At 46.5% G+C, this 24,305-nt stretch overlaps 1 protein-coding gene across 1 annotated transcript in view; it reads left to right on the top strand.

Annotated features, from left to right (window-relative positions):
- The window catches only part of FHOD1 (formin homology 2 domain containing 1), a 154,270-nt gene that overhangs the window by 21,366 nt on the left and 108,599 nt on the right, over positions 1-24,305 (top strand). The window lies entirely within an intron of this gene.

The raw sequence follows: 24,305 nt of genomic DNA, 5'->3' as shown, positions 1-24,305 counted from the left end.
GGGAAGGGGGATTGTTGGCCCCTGATGTGCTTTGGTTTTCTTGATTCTCGGGATGGACGATTGGTGCTCTTGTTTTCTTTTTTTACCCAACAGTTAAAACCGGACATGGGTTCCAGATCTTTCCCCTTGTGTAAAAAAAAAAATAGGCTAGATATACCCTTTACTTATAAATGAGCATTTGTCCTTGAAATACCCAATGTATGTTCTAAGCGATGTTCAGGTTTTCCTTGTGGCGGTGGTACAGATGTAGACATAGTAGCCTACAGCTGTCTCTTGAATAGTCAGCATTCCATCTGTCTACAATAAAATGCAAACCTGAACATTTCCATTTAAGCACTGGGAATGTTTTACAAGCCTGTTTAAACATAATGGAACAAGACAGGTAGTTCGTATTATTTCTGGGGTTGGTTATATTTATACCCCGCATCTCCAGAGTTATTTTTTTTGCCCTCGTTCAGATGTGTTGGCAGTAACATGCTGAGTAGGAGGATTGGCCAGACTGTCCTCCAGTTTATTTAAAGTATAACTTAAAGGGATTTTTTTTTTTTAACAGAGTGCTAGGGGTTAGAACGACTTTCAGGTCTGAGTCAATTTTGGGGAGATTTGCACTCTCGAATTGTCCTTGTCATTAATGTTATGTGGAGGGAACGTGAGGGGATATCCAAAATTTACCAACAGAACAGGCGTTGAGGAAAAAATCCTCCAATGGGGACACTTGTTCCCAGGTGGCCACACACGGCTCAACGGAATAAAACGGGTTCCTCCATCCACTCTACACAGCACGGCTAGACGAATCTTCTGCTGCGACTATTGTATTATGACAGCGGATCCCAGCGTCTGTCAAAATGCAGCAATCTGATTGGATGCAAGCACTCTTTGGCTGACATTTTTCCACCTGGCGTCTTTGATTTCCCATTCAAGGGGAGTTAAAAGACCGTTGGCAGGGCCAGCCGTTGAGTGAATATCAGAACCCGGCCACAATTCAAACAGTGTAAGGGGATATCTCTGACATTGGAGAGCTAGCATCATATTTCCTGTTGAGTGTTCAGGACAAGAAGTGAAGAAAAATCTCTCTGAGGGAGATAAATGGGACATGTGCTATAAATGCAGAGAATGCCGTGCCAAGGGAGTGATGTCATCGCGGAGCGGCGCTCTCTCTGCATTCATTGCACAGGGAGTGTGTCATCAGTTGGAACCCTTGTGAATATTTCCCAAATGGTGCAAGTTTCGGAGATATTCACATCGGCTCCAACTAATGACGTCACACTTAGTGTGCCATTAATGCAGAGAGCACTGTGCCGCGATGACGTCATTCCTGTGGCATGGTGCTCTCTGCATTCATGGCACATCTCCCAAATGGCGCAGGTTTAGGCGATATTCACATCGGCTCCAACTAATGACGTCACACTCAGTGTGCCACGAATGCAGAGAGCGCTGTGCTGTGATGACGTCATTCCTGTGGCACGGCACTCTCTGCATTCATGGCACATCTCTCAAATGGCGCACGTTTAGGAGATATTCACGGTACCTATAGGTAAAACCTTATTATAACCTTACCTGTAGGTAAAGGTTTTACATTCGAGTCTACTACCGCTTTAATATTACATTTGCCCCGTGAAAGTGAAACGTAGCCTAGATCTTTATAAAACGCCATAAAAAGCCCATTTAGGCTCAGAACGTATCCGGTAACAAGCGAATTCCATTCGATTCTAAAGCCGCATTCTGAGTATGTTGTGCTTGATCACCGTTCCCATCAACACAGCTTCAAGTAAACAGTTTACTTTCTGTTCCTACCAACTGTGGGGTGTTTATAAGGTACGAGTTAATATGACTTTGCGGCGGGCCTTCACCCGACACTCGGGAATAGGAAAGGAGCCAAGCACTCACTTAGGATTCGCCCTTAATGGGAATTCCAAGTAATATGGAGGACCCTTTTATCTCAATATTTGTTTAGCCTTGTTCCTGGGAAGTGGTTTCCCTTGAGAGAATGCCAGCGCGCTCACTTTTTGGAAGACATTATAATACTACCGAATGCTACCAGTTTTTATCAAGTCCATATTGGGAAAAAAAAAAGGAGCTTCATAGGATTGGTGAAAGCCTAAAGCTGGATAGAAATGGATCACAAATTGGCTGGTTCAGCAAGGACCAGCCACATTTTGACCCATGTATGGCTGGGTTTTGCCCCATCATTGGTGTCAGAGAGAGGAATAGTGTTCCAATATTGGTATCAGTGGGAGGAATAGTGCCCTATCATTGGTATCAGTGGAAGGAATAGTGCCCCATCATTGGTATCAGTGGGAGGAATAGTGCCCCATCATTGGTGTCAGTGGGAGGAATAGTGCCCAATCATTGGTGTCAATGGATGGAATAGTGCCCCATCATTGGTGTCAATGGATGGAATAGTGCCCGATCATTGGTGTTAGAGAGAGGAATTGTGTCCCAATATTGGTGTCAGTTGGAGGACCAGTGCCCCATCATTGGTGTCAGTTGGAGGACCAGTGCCCCATCATTGGTGTCAGTTGGAGGACCAGTGCCCCATCATTGGTGTCAGTTGGAGGACCAGTGCCCCATCATTGGTGTCAGTTGGAGGACCAGTGCCCCATCATTGGTGTCAGTTGGAGGACCAGTGCCCCATCATTGGTGTCAGTTGGAGGACCAGTGCCCCATCATTGGTGTCAGTTGGAGGACCAGTGCCCCATCATTGGTGTCAGTTGGAGGACCAGTGCCCCATCATTGGTGTCAGTTGGAGGACCAGTGCCCCATCATTGGTGTCAGTTGGAGGACCAGTGCCCCATCATTGGTGTCAGTTGGAGGACCAGTGCCTCATCATTGGTGTCAGTGGGAGGAATAATGTTCCATCATTGGTGTCAGTTAGAGGATTAGTGCCCCGTCACTGGTATCAGAGGGAGGAATAGTGCCCCGTCACTGGTATCAGTGGGAGGAACGGTGCCCCGTCACTGGTGTCAGTGGGAGGAACGGTGCCCCGTCACTGGTGTCAGTGGGAGGAACGGTGCCCCGTCACTGGTGTCAGTGGGAGGAACGGTGCTCCGCCACTGGTATCAGTGGTAGGAACGGTGCTCCGCCACTGGTATCAGTGGTAGGAACGGTGCTCCGTCACTGGTATCAGTGGTAGGAACGGTGCTCCGTCACTGGTATCAGTGGTAGGAACGGTGCTCCGTCACTGGTATCAGTGGTAGGAACGGTGCTCCGTCACTGGTATCAGTGGGGGGGAAACGGTGCTCCGTCACTGGTATCAGTGGGGGGGAAACGGTGCTCCGTCACTGGTATCAGTGGGGGGGAAACGGTGCTCCGTCACTGGTATCAGTGGGGGGGAAACGGTGCTCCGTCACTGGTATCAGTGGGGGGGAAACGGTGCTCCGTCACTGGTATCAGTGGCGGGGAAACGGTGCTCCGTCACTGGTATCAGTGGAGGGGAACGGTGCTCCGTCACTGATATCAGTGGGGGGGAACGGTGCTCCGTCACTGATATCAGTGGGGGGAACAGTGCCTCCTCATTGGTGTCGGTGGGAAGAACGGTGCCCTGTCAGTGGGAGGAATTGTGGTGCTGGGTAAAGGCAAGCAAAGGGCCACAGTTTGGAGACCACTGACTTATAGCAAAGATAGACTTTTGGCTGAGGTTTTTTTTTTTTGTGTTTCCCTTTTAAAGGTTTCTATAGGGAAATGCTGCGTGGAAAGCCCTGCTGGCAGAATTCTGGTGGCATTCTCCCAAATTACAGGTTTCTGTGCCTCCCCCGGCCGGCTCAATAATGATACTCTTGGTGGATTTTGAGGAGTATTTAATTGCAGGGCCCCAAGTGCTGAACAGACTCGATTTTCTGTTATTTCTGATCCCCAGCCAAGGCCTGAAATGACACCACCGGCCTCTTCAGGAGGCCAATTACCTGTCCAAATTCTTTTCCCTTCACATCAGGGCCTGGTCCTGTTCGACAAAGGGCCGGCTCTCTCCGGGGAACGTTGGGCACTTTGTCGGCAATCGGCAAACTTTGTCTTCCAGCAGAGTGTACGGGACATCCATAGGAAGAGTGCCCCAGGAGTCCCGCCCGTCCTGCAAACCTTACCGCCCGTCCTGCAGACCCTACGGCCCGTCCTGCAGACCCTACGGCCCGTCCTGCAGACCCTACGGCCCGTCCTGCAGACCCTACGGCCCGTCCTGCAGACCCTACGGCCCGTCCTGCAGACCCTACCGCCGGGGACGGCTGCTTTGTGATACCAAATATTTTGGCGAGCCGCTGCACTTAATTTTAGCTTTATGAGTACTTTGCGAAAGGCATGTGTGAGCGTTGGAAACGGAAAGCAGAAATGTTTTGAGGTTTCTATTTATGTGCAGCGTCCTGGGACTCTGCATAATGTCTCTCCGTCTTGAAGTGACGACCCCTTCTCCATTCTGTGATGTATGTGTAGGGTTGGGGGGGAGGCTCTTGTGTCCCATAGCGATCATTGAGACTTTTCTCTCCAGTTGCTAAGGAGTAGGTTACTATGGGTAACGGGATGCTATGGTGTGTTATGGTGATGACGCACACAGCGATTTGTGATCAAATGCGGCCGCTGCCCTTAAAGCCAAATACCAGGAGACTTTAACCAGTTGCCGACCACCCTGTGCAAAATCACGTATATATACGTGATTCTGCACTCCCAGGTAGGGGGTGCGCGTGGCGTGCCGCTTTTGTTGTGATTTGTCATGGCAGAAGCTGATCAACGGGCGCCGGCCAATGGATGACCGCCGACACCCACTGGTTATGGAGAAGACACACTGGACGGAGCTCTGCATTTGTAAACAATGCAGATTCTGCACTTCCGGGTAGGGGGCATGCGTGCGCACGCACAATGCCGACATGCCGCTTCTGCTGTGATTTGTCACAGCAGAAGTTGATCAACAAGTGGCGGGGCAATAGATGACCCGCGGCACTCGCTAATTGTCAAGGAGACACATTGGATGGAGCTCTGCATATGTAAACAATGCAGATTCTGCACGTCCGGGTATGGGGGCATGCGCACCGCTGGAGTGCCGCTTCTGCTGTGATTTGCCACAGCAGAAGCCGATCAACGGTTGCCGGCCAGTGGATGACCGCCGACACCTGCTGATCTGCGAGGTGCTACTCTTGATGGAGCTCTCCATATGTAAACAATACAGATTCTGTGCGCACCGCTGACATGCCATTTCTGCTGTGATTTGTCGCAGCAGATGCCGATCAACAGGTGACAGCAAATGGATGACTGCTGACACCTGCTGATTGGTGAAGAGGCACACTGGACAGAGCTCTGCATATGTAAACAATGCAGATTTGGCACTTCCGGGTAGGGGGCACGCGCATGCGCACCACCGGCGTGATTTGCCACAGCAGAAGCCGATCACCGGGTGTCGGCCAGTGGATGACCGCTGACACCTGCTGATCTGCGTGGTACTACACTTGATGGAGCTCTGCATATGTAAACAATGCAGATTCTGCACTACCCGGTTGGGGGCACGCGTGTGCGCACCGCTGGCATGCCACTTCTACTGTGATTTGTTGCAGCAGAAGCCGATCAACAGGTGCTGGCAAATGGATGACTGCTGACACCTGCTGATCGATGAGGAGACACACTTGGACAGAGCTCTGCATATGTAAACAATGCAGATTCTGCACTTCTGGGTAGGGGGCACGCGCATGCGCACTGCCAATGCGCCACTGCTGTGATCTGTCACAGTAAAAGCTGATCAACAGGTGCTGGCAAATGGATGACTGCTGACACCTGCTGATCAGCGAAGAGGCACACTGGAGGGGTAGGAGGATAGGACTGGGACTGGGAAGGGGGATTTTGGGTCTAGAGATAAGGAAACATTTTGTTCTTTTGTTTGTATTGTTGAATAATGTGATAATGTATTTTTTGTGATATTGAGATTATGAAACTAATAAAAAAAAAAAATACATTTTCGATGTGTTTTTAATGTGCCCAGCAACAAATTGGCGAACCCCCCCCCCCATAAACAACGAAAAATGCGTCAAAAATGCGAACTGCATTGGTGTGAACCAGGCCTGAAATGCATTGGAAACCCTTCAAACATGGTAAAATCGCAGGTAACAGTGCAGGAAAATTGCGTGTTTCGGTGGCCATTATCGGCACTGTTTTTGCCTATTGGTAAAATGACGATAAGACTATGTTCGGACGATAAATCGTTGCATCCCTAGTTAAAACCCCCCCAGACAACGTATATTTTCTGAAAGCACAAAGCCTGAGGAATAAAATGGTGGGTATTCCAATGTTTCATGTCTTGTGATAATAGTGGAATGGTTTATCGAGCACAAAATGTTCAGTAAAAAAAAAATACGCAAAAGAACATTTTTTTGCACACAGTTGTAATGTTTTTGGTAAAATCTAAAAGAAGAAGCAGTGCCGAGTAATTAGATACCCAACGTGTTGGCCTTTACAGTTATGTGTACCGGTGAGATGGCGACACATATTGGTACCCAACATTTTCCGTAGGCAGTGCGTTAGAGGTCGATTGTTTAGTGTTTTCCATAAATAATGGCCCTAGAATTGTAATGTAGTGCAACTGACACTGTCGTATGTAGGTGCCTGCGGGTTCTCCCAGGTGTTGCGAGCACGAGGCCCATCTTGTCCTGGATCAGATATGGATGAGAGGGCTCCCTGACAGGGACTCTGTGGCCATTGGGGACTCTGTGGCCATTGGGGACTCTGTGGCCATTGGGGACTCTGTGGCCATTGGGGACTCTGTGGCCATTGGGGACTCTGTGGCCATTGGGGACTCTGTCATTGGGGACTCTGTCAGAGTGGCCATTGGGGACTCTGTCATGACTCTGTCATTGGGGACTCTGATATGGATGAGAGGGCTCCCTGACAGGGACTCTGTGGTCATTGGGGACTCTGTGGCCATTGGGGACTCTGTCATGGGGGAGGGTACTCCTATGTGATAGGGAGCTCCCAGGTATAGGGGGGACCCTGATGTTATGGGGACCTCTGACTCTGGGGGCTCTGTGGTGATAGGGGGGCGTCTGGCATGGGACCTCTGATGGGAAGGGGGGGGTTTCAATGTCAAGTTGATTGAGAGTGGTTCTGTGTGCATCACCCCAGGCTCCGGTTTTTCCACTAATAAGTAACATTTTTACATTTTAAACTGGGGTACTTTGAGATTTTGAATACTTTTAAAGGGTGCTGCGACTGTACGTTGAGTAGCGTTGATTTAGTGCCGGGGTCTCCAAAATATGGTCCTCCAGGTGTTGAGGAACTGCAAGTCCAATGAGGCCTTGCAAGACTCTGACAGGCAAGACTCCCAGAGGCATAGGGATGATGGGACTTGTAGTACTTCAACAGCTGGAGGGCCATAGTTTGGAGACCCCCTTGGTTTAGCAGAGTCTGCTGCGTTCTTGCTGTTCTATATCCACCTGGAGTCCGTTATGTCGTCCATATGCTCAGTGTGTCATGTGTAATAGGAGGACATGGACCCGATGACAGGACGAGTCAGCAAACTCTGCGAGAGTTATTTTATCTTCTACACAATCTATTCTGCTTGGCGAGGTGCCAGCCCCCGTCTGCGTTCAGTTATGCAGAATTTGCCTGGTGGAAGATCTTTGCCTCTGGAGGTGTTTTATTGCACGTTCTTGTAATCCTCGATCGTTTATCATCGATCACAGGTTGAAGAGAAATATGGGGCTGCCATTGCTGACCCCCTTGCCTCGCTGACCTCCATACCTACCTAGTAATTTACTGACCAGGAACAAGTATGGAGATCTGTGAAGCCAGAAGCCTGTTTTTGCAAACTTGATTTGGATTAGACCAGGGGTGCGCAAGCTTATTAAAAAAGTGAGGGCCACTTACAGTAGGGCCACTTTCACACGGGCGTTCTGTTTTTTTTCATCAATTCAGTCACGTTTTTTCCAAGAAAAAAACAGATTAGTTGACATCCATTTACGTCTGTTTTTCATCCGTTTTCGTTTTTTTTTTTCTTTTCGTTTTTTTTTTTTTAACAGAATAAAAATAGGACTTTTTTCTCCGTTCAAAAAAACTGATTTTAACAGATGCGGGCGTTAACGGATGTAAACAGATGATCATCCGTTTACATCCGCTAGTCCATAGAAATACATTTGTGTCCGTTTTTCATCCGTAAAAGGAAATGCGGAACGCCCGTGTGTAAGGGGCCTAAGTGATTTGGTAACTAGTCACAGGCCACAATGAAATGGTTCAGAATTTTGGATTTGTTTAATTTTTAACAACATATTGAACATTTCCCTCCTGCAGCCTCTTAATGCCAGTGAGATGGAGAAGGAAAACCAGCTTTCAGCGGTTGCAGGAGGAACATGAAGAGGTTTGGTTCCTGTATATGCTGCCCCTTCTATCCAAGTGTTAAACTGAATGTGACAGGGAGGCCGCACGGGCCCCCTGGAGCATGGGGTGGGGCTACCATTGCAAACCCTAATGCTACACCATTTGTTGGGGGTGTGGCAAAACACGTCTGAACTATGGGTTTTTACCACACCCCTCTTCCTCCAAGCTGCACATGTGAAGGACCTCTCGCTGGCCTAAGCACCCTATAAGGCTGCTTTCACACTGAGGTGCTGCTGTTTACCCACACCACAGGCGCAGTGCACCTGCGTCTTTCTTGTGGGTTAGCTGCGCTTTGCCTTAGACTTCTACTATATTGCAGGTGTGGTGCATTTTCTGAAACCCATAGGATATAATAGAAGTGTGTTTTCATGGTTTGAGGTCGAGGGCCACATCAGAGGGTGCCGAGTGCCACAGGTGGAGCACCCCTGGATTAGAGACTGAGTATTAAAGGTGGGACAGACAGAATGATAGCCAGGAGACCAGCATTTTCTGAAGTAGAAGTCTGCGATGGAAGCATGCATATGTCTCCTGTTTTTTTGGAGCAAACCATACAAAAAAGGGTCTTCAATTTTAGAAGAACTTCCCTCCCCCCTTTTTAAATTTTTTTTTTTCCTCTTACCTTGACAGCTGTCCTCTAAAAAACATACTCGCCCATCCAGCAAGTCTGGTGTAAGCCGCTGCTCCATCTCAGAACATCATCAGGAAGATGGCTGTTTCCTCCAGGCTTTTTGAGACAGCCTTCTGATGATGCACAGTGGTGCCTGTTCAGTGTGACAGAGGTTGATCAGAAGCCTCCTGAGATGTATAAAGTCATTATTGTCTAGGCAAGAAAGCCTGAAGTGGCCGACTGGGACCTGTTGAAAAGTTACTTTACCCCCTTTCCAAAAAAGTGCAGTTCTTGAAACACATCATCCCCAGCTCCAGCATCTAACCCAGGGTTTCTCAACCAGGGTTCCTCCAGAGCTTGCTAGGGGTTCCTTGAGCAATGAGCAATTTCCGCCTCTCAGATAAGTTCCCACTGACAACATTGATCTTCTTAGCTCTCTGTAAGGGGGAATTCTTCCCACTGACCATCACACTAATGTATTATGAGTTGTAGCTACAATGATTTTTTGCTGGGGTTCCCTGAGATCGGAAAGTTGTTTCAAGGGTTCCTTGCTGTTAAAAAGTTTGAGAAAGGCTGGTCCAACCTTTTCACTTGCTACAAACTTGCACTGTGCAATCTGATTGAATGCTTTCTCCTACCTGCAGCAGACTGATGACATCATCTGAGCCTAGGCAAAGCTACTAGGGTTTTTTATAATTATACTGTTGCTGTACCTTGTGACATGTCACAAATGTACACTCGTCGGCCACTTTATTAGGACCACCTGTTCAATTGTTAATCTGCCAATCATATGGCAGCAACTCAATGCATTTAGGCATCTAGACGTGGTGAATACGACTTGCTGAGGTTCAAACTGAGCAACAGAATGGGGAAGAAAGGGCATTTAAGTGTCTTTGAACGTGGCAAGGTTGTAGGTGCCAGACGGGCTGGTCTGAGTATTTACAAAACTGCTGATCTACTGGGATTTTCACGCACAACCATCTCTAGGGTTTACAGAGAATGGTCCAAAAAAGAGAAAATATCCAGTGAGTGACAGTTGTGTGGAGGAAAATGCCTTGCTGATGTCAGAGGAGAATGGGCAGACTGGTTCCAGATGATAGAAAAGAAACAGTAACTGAAATAACCACACATTACAACCAATGTAGCAAAGCAGATGGGCTACAGCAGCAGAAGACCACACCGGGTGCCACTCCTGTCAGCTAAGAACAGGAAATGGAGGCTGCAGTTTGCCCAGGCTCACCAAAATTGGACAATAGAAGATTAGAAAAATGTTGCCTGGTCTGATGAGTCTGGATTTCAGCTGCAAAATTCAGAGGGTAGGGTTAGAATTTGGGTTAAACAACATGAAAGCATGGATCCATCCTGCCTTGTGTCAATGGTTCAGGCTGGTGGTGTCATGGTGTGGTGGATCCATCCTGCCTTGTGTCAATGGTTCAGGCTAGTGGTGGTGTCATGGTGTGGTGGATCTATCCTGCCTTATATCAATGGTTTAGGATGGTGGTGGTGGTGTCATGGTGTGGGGGATCTATCCTGCCTTGTATCAATGGTTCAGGCTGGTGGTGTTATGGTGTGGTGGATCCATCCTGGCTTGTATCAATGGTTCAGGCTGGTGGTGTCATGGTGTGGTGGATCCATCCTGCCTTGTATCAATGGTTCAGGCTGGTGGTGGTGGTGTAATGGTGTGGGGGAGATTTTCTTGCTATTAGCAAGGTGTACCTAATAAATTGGCCAGTGAGTGTGTTTGCACTGACTTGTAAAGTTACCAAAGGGTCCACTTTGAAATCTTTTTGCACTTTTTGGTGGGTATTGAACTCAGGACCGCAGAGCCTTCCAGGCCCCATTGCTAACCTGGGTATCTCACGAATACTGTTTCTGTATTTGTAATAAAAAATACTGGGAGCAATAACTAAAAGGAAGTCATATAAAAAACACAATCAACATGTAGTCCTGCAGGTACCTTTTAATCAGCATTTAAACCATTACATATTCTACACATGTGAAAGACCCTCTACCAAATGAACACCTGCCCTGGCACATCATAGCATTCACCCGACACTCCAAGAAATAGCAGAATCCAACTGCAATATTCTTGCACTGTCAAAACCTCCACTTTTATTATCACATGACACACAGGAGGATATATCTTATAGTCATCACAATCTGCATAATAACACGCATCAGTAATAATATGAGCATTACAGCATGAAATAGACACATCATTTGACAGCCTCACAGCATAGAATTAATACATTATAAAAGCTATCTTAGAAGCTGGGAGGAACATCGGAACCATACTGCCCAGGGGGTTACGGGGAAGCCATAGGCGCAACCAGTCAATGAACCCATATAGCCTTGGCAAAAATCCCAACGTCAGAGTGTCCTCTGGCCACTAGGGGGATGAGGGGCTTCCTACTGGTCTTGCCTGGACCTCCGGCTATTAAACCAATTTTCTGGAAGCTGTCCAATAGTGGGCGGTCGCCACACTCACCATAGGAGGAGCTAGCAGAAGGGTTCCGACCAGTAGGCACGACCAGTCGATGAGCCCATATAGCCTTGGAAAAAATCCCAACATCAGAGCGTCCTCTGGCCTCTAGGGGGATGAGGGGCTTCCTACTGGTCTTGCCTGGACCTCCGGCTTTTAAACCAATTTTCTGGAAGCTGTCCAGTAGTGGGCAGGCGCCACCCACCGTAGGAGGAGCTAGCAGAAGGGTTCCGTGAGGATAACTGTCACGTTCAACTACCATATTTGTTATCTGAAAAGTTCTTCTGATCTACCCTAAGCTTCTACTCATCTACCCCAAACTTAAGGATTTCTAACTTCTCAAGCAAGTAGATGTCTTTAAACCAGTTTTTATCTTCTAATGTGACATAGTAGATGTCATAAACACATTCAATTTCCATAAACAAGTTTTTATCTTGCTCTCAGCAGAATATCTTGTGATACAGTTCCTTTGGCCTAGAGAAATGACATTAAGTCACCTCTCATGCCCCTAGCATTTGTGCAACAATGCTTTTTTGTAAAAATTACCCAAGAAACAAAGGGTCCAAGGCAAACACATTTCATAGGCATTACAGTATTTTTCGGTCCCTCATCAATGATCAAGAAGAAATTGGATTCCCCTTCTGGAACTCTACCAGCTTTTCCAATCTGAGCCGGACGTGGCATAATTAGAGCTCTATTCTGGTGCATTGGAACATTGCGGTTCATCATAGCAAACAACCAGATCTGTCATTCTATGGCCGTTGGCATTCGATAGGTGACTGTGAGCAGTGGCTCCTTTTTCTGGAAGATTTCATGAGCAAAACCGGCCCTGTCATGTGCAGCAAATAGATAAATTACAGCTTTCATAATTGGATCTGATATTCTAACCCATTCCTGGGGGTAATTGGTATCATGACTCAGGATGTTGGGAATTTCATATTTACACAGCAAGACCTCTGGAATGGCCAGGTCATAAACAAACAAGAGATGACAACAGCTCAGGCAGTGATCATAGCCTGTTTTTAAAGTGCACCTGTCGATTGTAATTCTGCACATCTGTGTGCATCTAGAATGAATTGGACAGTCCGGCCATATTGGGCAATCTGCTGTCCATGGGCCCGGCTGATGCGTGCCGGTGGATTGATGTCTGTAGGGGAGAATCTTCAAATGGACAACTGCACACTCACATGTTCTCACTCCAGCGTTGGGTCTTCCCCTCTGTGTGCGGTCACTGGATTCCCACTTTTTCTGGCACTGCCACTAATTATTGTCTTAAAGGACCAGCGTGCAGGTTTCTTCATGTTCAAGCATCGTGTCTGTGGAGACCACTGGACCACCAGTATTCCCGAGTGATCTCTCTTGTGATCTCAGTGCCTCCTTGCATTGCTTCTAGAAGAACTCCGGGTTTTATTCTGCCATGCAGGGGAGGGCTGTGGCCACACTGCATGGGTTAACTGCTTGCTTTTGTTTAGGGAATTACAGAGTGCAGATATACTTACCTAATCCGACGATCATCCGAGCACAAGACTGGTCTCTACCGCTCCTGAGCCCCCCCCCCCGCACGCTAGCGGTTTTGTGAATGGACTGTTCCTGACGTCAACACACCCATAGACCAGCTCTGGACGTGAAGATGGCAAGAAAAGACCACCGCTGCATGTGGGGGAGCATGGTTTTATGGAAGATCGAAGGATCAGGTGAGTATACCTTTTCCTTATGCCCCCTGGACAAAACAAGCAGTTAACCCATGCAATGGGTTGCCTAGTGCTGTCTGTCTCTCCGTCAATCCTCATGTACTCTAATCTGCTTCCAGCCTTGTGATCCCGGACCGCCCAACCTGTACCAGCCCTGTGCACTCCTGGCCTGTTTGTCTCCTCTGTTCTATTCTGTAGTTTCCTGCTAGTTACCTACAGACTAATGATCCCAGCATCTCCACGCTTCAAGGGCCCTTCCCTGTGTATTCCTCTCAGTTCTCAGTAGCTGTCTACTTGGGTGAGTTAGAGGGCCACAACCTGGGTTTCGTCTGCAGAAAAACCCATGTCCAGCTTCAGAAACTCTGGTGAAGACAAGGCAACTGTGCCTTCTCACCATTGCTCTACAGGTGGGCACACTGGCCTTGCACTGCGGTGCCAACAGGTATCCCGTTTCCCCACAAATCCTCTGTCTTTTGTCTTTGTGTCACCTCCATGGCCACTGTTGCCATGACTAATTTCTGGTTATCAAGTCTGCACCCTATTGGGGTCTTTAGCTCAAGAGAAGCAGAGCTGTGGAAGTTGTGCACAAAAAGGCATGCAAAGGATAGGTCACCAGTATTGTCTGCGGTCTTCCTGCAGATGATCTTTTCTTTATTGCTGACTTGCCATGCCTTGTTCTGCACTTTTCACAGTGAGAGAATAATGGGACGGGGCGCCACTATCTAAGTGTAGATATTTATTAAAGCCAATGACACTCACTTGGATAAAATAAGAGATTAGACGCATCAGTAAGTCCTGCAGGCATCTGCAGAGAACGTCGGTGAAGCTACTGGGCGAAGCTGGGTAAAGCCTGGAAGCTGTTGTGTGACTTAGCAGCATTCGGCAGGAAAGCAATGCATAGTTGGTTGCAGAAAGCGGCTGGGTGCATGGATGCCAATGAAACCAGCATTTTATTAAATATCTACACTTAGATGGTGGCGCCCCCCCCATCCCATTATCCTCTTACTATAAACAAGCATGGGGGATTTATCCATAACTCTAAAATGGAGGTGCTGCAGCCATCACTAGGAGTGACTTATCTATTTGAGCTACCCACAAAGTGGACTTATTTATTGGAACCCCCCAACCGGCCTTTGTGCCACACAACTGCTTTCCTTACTTGGTAGAGGCAGGGATTTGCTTCCTTATGTCGGAACCTCCAGCAAGGAGAACAGAGAGAAGCACACTAGTGAAATCACCAATTTTCACTCCAACTCTCCTATGCCAGGGATACTTAACCCGTGACCCTCGACCTCAGACTGAATGCAGGAGTTTTTGTGCACTTTCAAAAGTGCACCACTCCTGCAAGTTATAATAAGTCTATAGCAAAGCTTAGTTAACATGCGTGAAAGCCATAGGCGCACTGTGCTGCGGGTAAAAGCAGCCTTACATGGGGCCCAGGATAATAAGGGCTCGTTTACATTTGCGGTTTGGGGGGTGGGTTTTTACCACCCCCCAACCACTGGTGTCGCATCAGGGGTCAAAATGGCAACCCTGCCCCATGCTCCAGGGGGCTCGTTGGGCCCCCCTGTCTGTTTTACACTTGGACACGAGGGGCGGCATGTACAGGAACCAATCCTCTTAATTTTTCTCCTGCAACTAGTGAAGTCCGGCTTCTCCTCCTCTCCCTCCAGCCGACATTTAGCGGCTGCAGGAGGAAAATGTTCATTATGCTATTCAAAATTAAAAAAATTGGAAATACTTAACTATTTCATTGTGGCCCTCGACCAGTTACCAAATCATTGAGGCGGCCCTCGCTCTTCAGAAGCTTGAGCACCCCTGGCCTAAGCAGTCAGAAGTATCCGTGCCTGAGAATGCCCACTGCATATATACAGCTATATTGTATATGAAGAAGCAAAAAGAGGGCGCATGGGCCTAGTGCATTACCTTACAAAAACGAGATTTATTGATAAAAAGTAAAATACTCACAAAGGAATGAAATCAAATGAAGGGCATGTAACAAGAAATGCTGCGTGGTCCAATCACCCTGAAGGATGTCTGGTGGGGGACTGTAGACCTCTAGGTGGCTGTTGACTGACGCGTTTCGAGGCTGTGCCTCTTCCTCAGAGCCCACGACCGGTTACCGAATCACTTAGGCGGCCCTCGCTCTTGAACAGGTTCAGCACTCCTGGCCTAAGCAGTCCGAGGTATTTGTGCCTGAGAACTCACACTGCAGATATACGGCTATACTGCTGTAGGCGCCCTCATATGCAAAATGTACACTTCTAAAGGCACAATTCTCACTTTTTGATGATCCCCATCACATAACAAATCTGCACTTTTCAGGTTCAGCTCCACCGTCAATAATCCAACAGCATCTAGATGCACCCCAATGTTCCTTCATTCAACAACTCTACTGGTGGCCATGCACGGCTCTATGGGGTAACGATGTGCAGCATTGACCTTTGCGACCTCCCTCTGCCAACGTCTATGGTCTTTTTAATCTCCCGTGTCTTGTAACGTGTTGGGATCCTATGAGTTCATATTACAGGTTATGTGCCACATCCATAGAATAACAGTTGGCTTGTCTGTCAGTCCAGAGTGACAAGGACAAGGCCTGAAGTCATGTTCATTCTCAACTGACATATATAATTAGCACTTCGCAGTCAAGTTTAGTTCCATTTTTAGGCCGCATTATCATGGCCGTACCGATCTGTGCGTCCTCAACCGCACGGCATGCACAGGTGTTCAGTGCAGCCCCATGCAGGCAACTGGTTCAGATTAATAAAAGGAGAGAGGGGCGCCAAACTAAGTGCAGTATTAACAGGTTATTTTATTGAGCAAGGTAACTGAGGTAACTTACTAGATAACAATGGAGAAAAGGCATGCATCTCAGGGTGCATGCCTTTTCTCCATTGTTATCTAGTGAGTTACCTTGCTCAATAAAATCACCTTTTAATACTGCACTTAGTTTGGCGCCCCTCTCTCCTTTTCTTCTCCATGAAGCTTTACTCTAAGGCTGCTTCCTCCAGATGTTGCTGATTACATTATACTCCTCATTGGAACACTGTACAATATGGACTACTCCCCTACAGTTTTGAACTTTTAGTTCTTCCCAGCGCCAATTTTATTAATTTCTGGTTCAGATTAATAACACGTGGTCTGCTGCACGGACCTCCACCGATCTCCTCCAAGCGCATCCTGCAGTGTAAAGCCTTGCGGGTCTGATGCACCGATTAGAATGCAGTCTGGCCGTCGATGACCTCCACAGGCTGCATGACGCACCATTGTATCCTGCGCAGAGGAAGATAGCCCTTGGAAACGGATGTATGGATGGGTACGCTCATGTGAATGAGACCTTAACTTCCTAGCAACCAGGCAGGATGGGGTGATGCCATCTCTGGGAGTTTTCCATTTAGGCTTCAGGAGGTACATAAATGGCTTACACCTATTTAGTTTTAGTTTGTTTTTATCTACAGACACCCTTCACCTGCATGAGCAGTTTTTTGGTAAAGGTGAACCAACCCTTTAAAGCTGAACTTGAAGCAGCTGGAAGAAGTCTGTTGTACAGTTCAGTCATTTAAAGGGTCGGTTCACCTTTACAAAAAAAACTACCTATGCAGGTCAGGGGCGTCTGTAGATAAAAAAAAAAACTGCAGCTCTGTGTAAAGTTGAATAATGCCTTTCTATAGGTGTTGGCCATTTATGTACCTCCTGAAGCCTGACTGGAATACTCCCAAGGCGTTGCTAAGTGAGGCCTTGCTATTACTACTCACCTTCGCCATCACAGGAGCGAGCCGAGCTCAGAGCTACTGCATCAGGGGAGATAGAGCACGTGGGGAGGTCTGAATCTAAGAAAAAGCTCACTCCTGTGATGGTTGAGGTGATGTTGCTAAGTGGGGCCTAGTCATTGTGATGGTGGAAGTGATGTTGCTAAGTAAGGCCTAGTCATTGCTGCTCACCTCCACCATCACAGGAGTGAGCTTTTTCTCAGATTTAGACCTTCCCACGTGCTCTATCTCCCCTGATGCAGTAGCTCTGAGCTCGGCTCGCTCCTGCGATGGCGGAGGTGAGCAGTAATGACTAGTCCTCTCTTAGCAACTCCCTGAAAGTATTCCAGTCAGGCTTCATCAGCTAAGAAAATGGCCGATACCTATAGCAAGGACATTATTCAGCTTTAGTCAGAGCTGCACAGTTTGTATTTATCTACAGACACCCCTGACTTGCATAGGCAGTTTTTTTGGTAAAGATGAGCTAACCCTTTAAATTGATTTTGTCTGAAGGTCCGCGTTCATGTTCAGATCACATGGTACAGTGCCATGCTTCATCCCCACCCACAACTATCATTCATCCCCCCGTGACTGAAGAAAAGTTTTTGTGTACTTGTTTCTTTGTGACAGACATCACAGAACATGTTAGGGAGACATGTGGGAAGCGCGTTCTGTCTTCCTTGGGTGGCAGCCATGGAAATCAACAATATTAACATCGTAAACACCTGCGGCGGCCATGTTCTCACCACACAAAAACTGATATTGGTTTGTTTTTAATAAAACAGCTGAAGGGAAGATGAGTTCCCAGAATTCTAGCACATATGGACGCCGCGGCACCTGCAGGGCTTTGAACGCCGCTGCACCCGCAGGCCATGAGGATGCCGCGGCACCCGCAGGCCATGAGGACGTCGCGGCACCTGCAGGCCTATCTTTACCATATTCTTGGCCACTGCTGTAAATGAGGCCTTTGGGACAATTTTCCTTAGACATGGTGACCGATAAAGGTCAGGGGGAACAAGATGTCATGGTGAATATTCTGTATGCGAGTGAATACTCCATGAATGATTTGTAATGGAAATGTTAGGTGGCTAACGATTTCTTGCTGCTTAGATTTACGTGCGTGCAGTAACCTGATTATCCAATATCCATTGCAATTCCATTCTCCATTAAAATAAAAAAATATTCTCTAACAAATAATTTCGTATTTTAGATCTATTGCTTATCATTTGAGTTCGAGAACTCCTCTTCACATATGATCCCGATGAGGTTCCTTTTTTCTATTAATGTCGATTTGATCCATTTCAGTCCCCCAAAGTTTCCTGGTCAATAGTGATCATTAATGGTAGCTTGCCTTCCTTTTTTAACTTCTTTTCTGCCATTATAGTGATGGAAAGCCAATTGATAGGGGTGGAAATTGACTGCCAACTCCTGTGTGTATGACCAATGATAGATTTATAGGGATTTATTGATATAGAGGGAGTGCTTGATATACATAGATTGATATAGATAAATTGATGTCCTGTGATGGATTGATTGCTATAGATTGATCAATATAGATATAAATTGATTTAGATTGCTTGATATAGATAGATTGATATAAATTGATTGATGTCCTTTGATGGATTGATTGCTATAGATTGATCAATATAGATATAAAATGATTGATTTAGATAGCTTGATATAGATTGATATACAGTAGATAAATACATTGATTTAGATTGCTTGATATAGATACATTGATGTACTGTTGATGGATTGATTGCTATAGATTGATCGATATAGATAAATATAAATTATTATGGATTCATTTAGAATGATTGATGTAGATGAATTGATATAGATAAGTTTATTGATTTAGATTAATAATTGATATAGATAAATTGATGTACTGTAGATGGAATGATGTACAGTAGATAGATTAATATAAATGTATGCTTATGAATTGATTTATATTGTTTGATGTAGAAGGATGGATTGATATAGATTAATTTATTATGAACTGATTTAGATTTTAAATGTATTGATTGGACGATATATATAAATTGATATAGATATGGATTGATTAATAGATTGGTTTAGATAGATTGATGTAAGTAGGTAGAGTGATTAATTGATTTATATAGAGGATGGATTGATAGATTGATTTATATGATCATCATCAATCACATTGTTTTCAATGGTGTCTCTTCATGTCAATGCAACTCGGCATGGAGCGATTTTGAAAAAGGTGAAAAAGTTCCTGTACTACTTTTGGTGTGATTCCAGTGCAGTTTTGGCATAAATAGAATATGCAAACCGCATCCAAAATGCAAATAAGTCTCACTACATAATCGCACTGAAAATCGAATCAAATCGCAGCCACTGTAGTGTGAACCTAGCTTAATAGATTTAGATTGGATTGACATTATTTGATAGATTCACATAGATGGCCTGAATATGTTTATATATATATATATATATATATATATATATATATATATATATATATATATATATATATATATATAAATACGAGAGAGACTGAATATTTCCCTGGACCCTATTATCTCCTTTGGCGGTATGTTCTGCATAGTTGCAATTTTGAACCCGGGATGGTTTGCCATGAGAAGATGACTATGTAAGCAGTTCCATGCATAGTGAAGTGCTGAGTAGCATTCTCCTTTTTGGGGATAATTGCACTGATGGAGGAATATTAGACGTGGTCCCACCTGATGCGCGGTCCCTGCACGCTCTGCTGGTTGCTGGTAATTGCGTGTGTGCAGAATACAATGAAGGCAGTGTATTACTCCAACACATAATTACAGGTATCAGCTAGACTTTCCATCACTCCCAATGCTGTGGGAAATATGGATCGTGGGATTCTTCATTTAGACGGTCGCACGCAATGACCGCCTCTCACAGACGCACCAATACTGATGTGGGATAGGCCTGTCTCCAAATTGTTTATTTCTCTTCAATTAAAAATCAAATCCTACTTAAAATTAGGTCAGCTCTGGTAATATTGGAGGGCTGGAAAAGTCAGTGGTTTTCTAGATCTCTTGTGGTCTACAGAGGTGTGATTTTTTCCCCAGGTGTATTTCTCATTTCTGCCACTTCTCCATTATGAAACAAGGGCAGTCTCACTCCTCCTTGCTGTAATCTGTGAAAAATGTTGGCAACATCGATGAAGAACTCCAAGGTAGGATCCGTACAAAAACTTCAAATTTTTCAGTGTGAAGGCCACACTGTATATTTTACAAATATTCATGGGCCTAAAAATTCCCATTAGAGCCCGCCTTACTTCTGGGTCCCCTTTAGATTCTCTTTTACATCAGAGTCCTCTTTACTTGCACATCACATTCCTCTTTAAATTAGAATCCTCATAAGATTCTCTCCTTACATCAAAGTCCCCATTAGAGTTCCCCCCTTATGTTAAGATCCTCATTGGAGAGACCATTACATCAGGGTCCCCATTAAGAGTCCCCCCCCTTATGTTAAGATCCTCATTGGAGACCCCCTTACATCAGGGTCCCCATTAGAGTCTCCCCTTATTTCAGGGTCCCCATCCCAGTTTACCCTTACATCCAAATCACCCCTTACATCAGGGTCCTCATCAGACTCTCCCCTTACAGACTGAAACTTACTGGCTGAATGAAACCCCAATCAGAACCCCCCTTACATCATGGTCCCCATTGGATTCTCTTTTACATTAGGGTCCCCTTTACTACCTCTTTAAATTAGAATCCCCATTAGATTCCCCCCTTCCATCAAGGTCCTACTAGAGTCTTCCCTTATGTTAAGGTCCTCATTGGAGCTCCCCTTACATCAAAGTCCCCATTGGAGCTCCCCTTACATCAAGGTCCCCATTGGAGCTCCCCTTACATCAAGGTCCCCATTGGAGCTCCCCTTACATCAAGGTCCCCATTGGAGCTCCCCTTACATCAAAGTCCCCATTGGAGCTCCCCTTACATCAAGGTCCCCATTGGAGCTCCCCTTACATCAAGGTCCCCATTGGAGCTCCCCTTACATCAAGGTCCCCATTGGAGCTCCCCTTACATCAAGGTCCCCATTGGAGCTCCCCTTACATCAAGGTCCCCATTGGAGCTCCCCTTACATCAAGGTCCCCATTGGAGCTCCCCTTACATCAAGGTCCCCATTGGAGCTCCCCTTACATCAAGGTCCCCATTGGAGCTCCCCTTACATCAAGGTCCCCATTGGAGCTCCCCTTACATCAAGGTCCTCTTTGGAGCTCCCCTTACATCAAGGTCCTCATTGGAGCTCCCCTTACATCAAGGTCCCCATTAGAGTCCCCCCCCTTATTTTAAGATCCTCATTGGAGAGCCCCTTACATCAGGGTCCCCATTAAGAGTCCCCCCACCCCTTATGTTAAGATCCTCAAAGGAGAGCCCCTTACATCAGGGTCCCCATTAAGAGTCCCCCCCTTATGTTAAGATCCTCATTGGAGACCCCCTTACATCAGGGTCCCCATTAGAGTCTCCCCTTATTTCAGGGTCCTTATCCCAGTTTACCCTTACATCCAAATCACCCCTTACATCGGGGTCCTCATCAGACTCCCCCCTTACGGACTGAATAAAAATTTTTGGCTGAATGAAACCCCGATCAGGACCCCCCTTACATCATGGTCCCTATTGGATTTTCTCTTACATCAGGGTCCCCATTGGATTCTTTTTTACATCAGGGTCCCCATTAGATTCTCTTATACTTCAGGGTTCCCTTTACTTTAGAATCCCCATTAGATTCCTCTTTAAATTAGAATCCCCATTAGATTCCCCCATTCCATCAAGGTCCTACTAGAGTCCTTCCTTATGTTAAGGTCCTCATTGGAGCTCCCCTTACATCAGGGTCCCCATTAGAGTCCCCCCCCTTATGTCAGAGTCCCATCCCAATTTCCCTTTACATCCAAATCACCCCTTACATCAAGGTCCTCATCAGTATCCCCCTTACAGAGTCTTGGGGGGGGGGGGGGGGCACAGAGTATAGGAAGCATCTGCTGACCTGATGTTAGGTACATTGATGAAGAACGCTGAGCTGGGATCCATACGCCAACCCTGTGCTGCTAGTGTTCCTCTAGGTCAGGGGGTCTCCAAACTTTTTAGCGTAAGGGCCGCATTGTATATTTTACAAATATCCATGGTCTGAAAGAAATCCCCATCAGAGGCCCCCTTACATCAGGGTCCCCATTAGATTCTCTTTTACATCAGGGTCCCCATTAGATTCTCTTTAGGGTCCCCTGCAGTTCAGAATACCCATCAGATTCCTCTTTAAATTGGTATCCCCTTTAGATTCCCCCCTTATATCAAGGCTCCCATTAGAGTCCCTCTTTACATCAAGGTCCCCATCAGCGCCCCCCCCCCCTTACATTAAGGTCCCCATTAGAGTCCCTTCTTATATCAGGCCCATAAAAAAATCCCTATCAGCCCCCTCCCTTATATCAGGGTCCCCATTAGATTCTTTTTTACATCGGGGTCCCCATTAGATTATTTTTTTCATCAGGGTCCCCATTAGATTCTTTTTTACATCAGGGTCTCGATTAGATTCTTTTTTACATCAGGGTCCCCTTTACTTCAGAATTCTCACCAGACTCCCCTTTAAATTAGAATCCCCAGTAGATTCCTCCCTTACATCAAGGTCCCCATTAAAGTCTTTCCGTACATCAAGGTCCCCATTAAAGTCTTTCCGTACATCAAGGTCCCCATTAAAGTCTTTCCGTACATCAAGGTCCCCATTTGAGTTCCTCCTTATGTTAAGGTCCCAGTTAGATTCCCCCTTCAAAGTCCCCATCAGAGTCCCCCTTTTGTTAAGGTCCTCATTGGAGCCCCCGTTACGTCAGGCTCCCATCCCAGTTTCCCTTTACATCCAGATCACCCCTTTACATCAGGGTCCCCATCAGAGGTCCTCTCCTACAGAACTGGGTTGGGATTGAAGCAGAGACCAAAGGAAGCATCTGCTGACCTAAATCCTCAGGCTGCTGCACTTTTTAAGATGTTCCACTGACCCTAGCTGCAGGAGGATAAAATCCTGCAGAGGGCCGGATGTGGCCCTCGGGCTGTAGTTTGGAGACCCCCGCTCCTGGGAATTGAACACCAGGTTCCCAGTGCTACAAGGCACTAATGTTGTCAGCGTAGATGCCATGCTACCTGGTTTTTAGTGGACCTTCAATAGCCTCCAATTCTATATGGTGCTCCTGTTCTCCTAACTGCCTCTGACATTGATAGGGGCTTCAGTCTTCCCAGACAGGGACAGTGAACTCGCATTTTCTCAGTATAATGATTCATTCCTCTCCCTGTCATCAGCGGTATTCTTAGAAGGTTTGAGTCACTGTGGGAAGCCGCAATCCCCGGAGAGCGAGCCATGACACACTGTGGATAAGGAGCTCTGCAACAGCTGCCCCTCATATTTAAAGGGGATAGTCATTTTTTTGGGTATTAATTTTACAGTCCGGAATAAAAAATACAATGTAACAATTTTTTTTATGTTCTAGTCCCCCCCCTCTGCATTGTATGGTTTGATCTGCTGGCTTCTACGTTACCACTGTGTCCTGTACTTACATATGGGCCAGCGGGAGGAACCACAGAGAGTAGCAGGGGACGAGGACATTAATACTCCAGGAAGTGTCAGCTTTCTAAAGATTCTTCAGCCGGTCATTTCTCTCTGCTGAAGGAATGGTTGAGAGCAGAAAGAAAGGTGAGTATTTAAAGCGGAGTTCCGCTCACGTCAAAAAATAAAAGTCAACAGCTACAAAAACTGTAGCTGCTGACTTTTAAAAAACAACCACTTACCTGTCCCTCGGTCCCGTGGTGTGTCCCCCGCAGCCCGTTTCACCGGCCGTCCTGGATTCCTGGAGGCCGGCATCTTCAGCGCGGGCACCCGGCTGTGACAGCTTGCGGCTTCACAGCCGGGTACCCACTGCGCATGTGCGAGTAGCACTGCGCTTCATGAATGGTCCTGTAGTCTTCTGGGACCTGTCACGTGTCCCAAAAGACTACAGGGAGGGAGGACACCTGCTGATTGCCTAGGTGATCGGACCGGAAGTGGGAGCGGATACCTGTCAAATTCGGGTACCCGCCCCCCAAAGGTGCCAATCCTTTATGGGGAGCGGGGGAGCAGTCCTTAAAGCGAAACTTCCCCTTTTGGGTGGAGCTCCGCTTTAAGTTCTTTTTGTACAAGGGGCAGAATTATTTTAGGTTTCAGATTATTGGATGGCTCAATCTGAAGTGATAGTCCGACAAAGCCAGCTGCAAAGCTGCTGTGTCAACTTTTTACGTGTACAGCAGAGACTGCTTAGCAGTCTGTTGTAAAAAAAAAAAACTGTTTACCGAGCTCCATGTCTCAAGCTGTAATTTACATAGGGATTAAATTACTCCAAGCATTGACCTCTGTTGTTTCACAGCTCAGTTTGTAGTTTTAATCAAAGTGAGCTGCAGAGCAGGCTG

Source organism: Staurois parvus, unplaced genomic scaffold (genome assembly GCF_062004578.1).
Source record: "Staurois parvus isolate SC_StPar_1 unplaced genomic scaffold, SC_StPar_1.0 ptg002904l, whole genome shotgun sequence".
In the NCBI taxonomy this organism is placed as follows: Eukaryota; Metazoa; Chordata; class Amphibia; order Anura; family Ranidae; genus Staurois; species Staurois parvus.
Note: the sequence above shows the minus strand (reverse complement) of the source record. Positions and strands in the feature narration are given on the sequence as shown.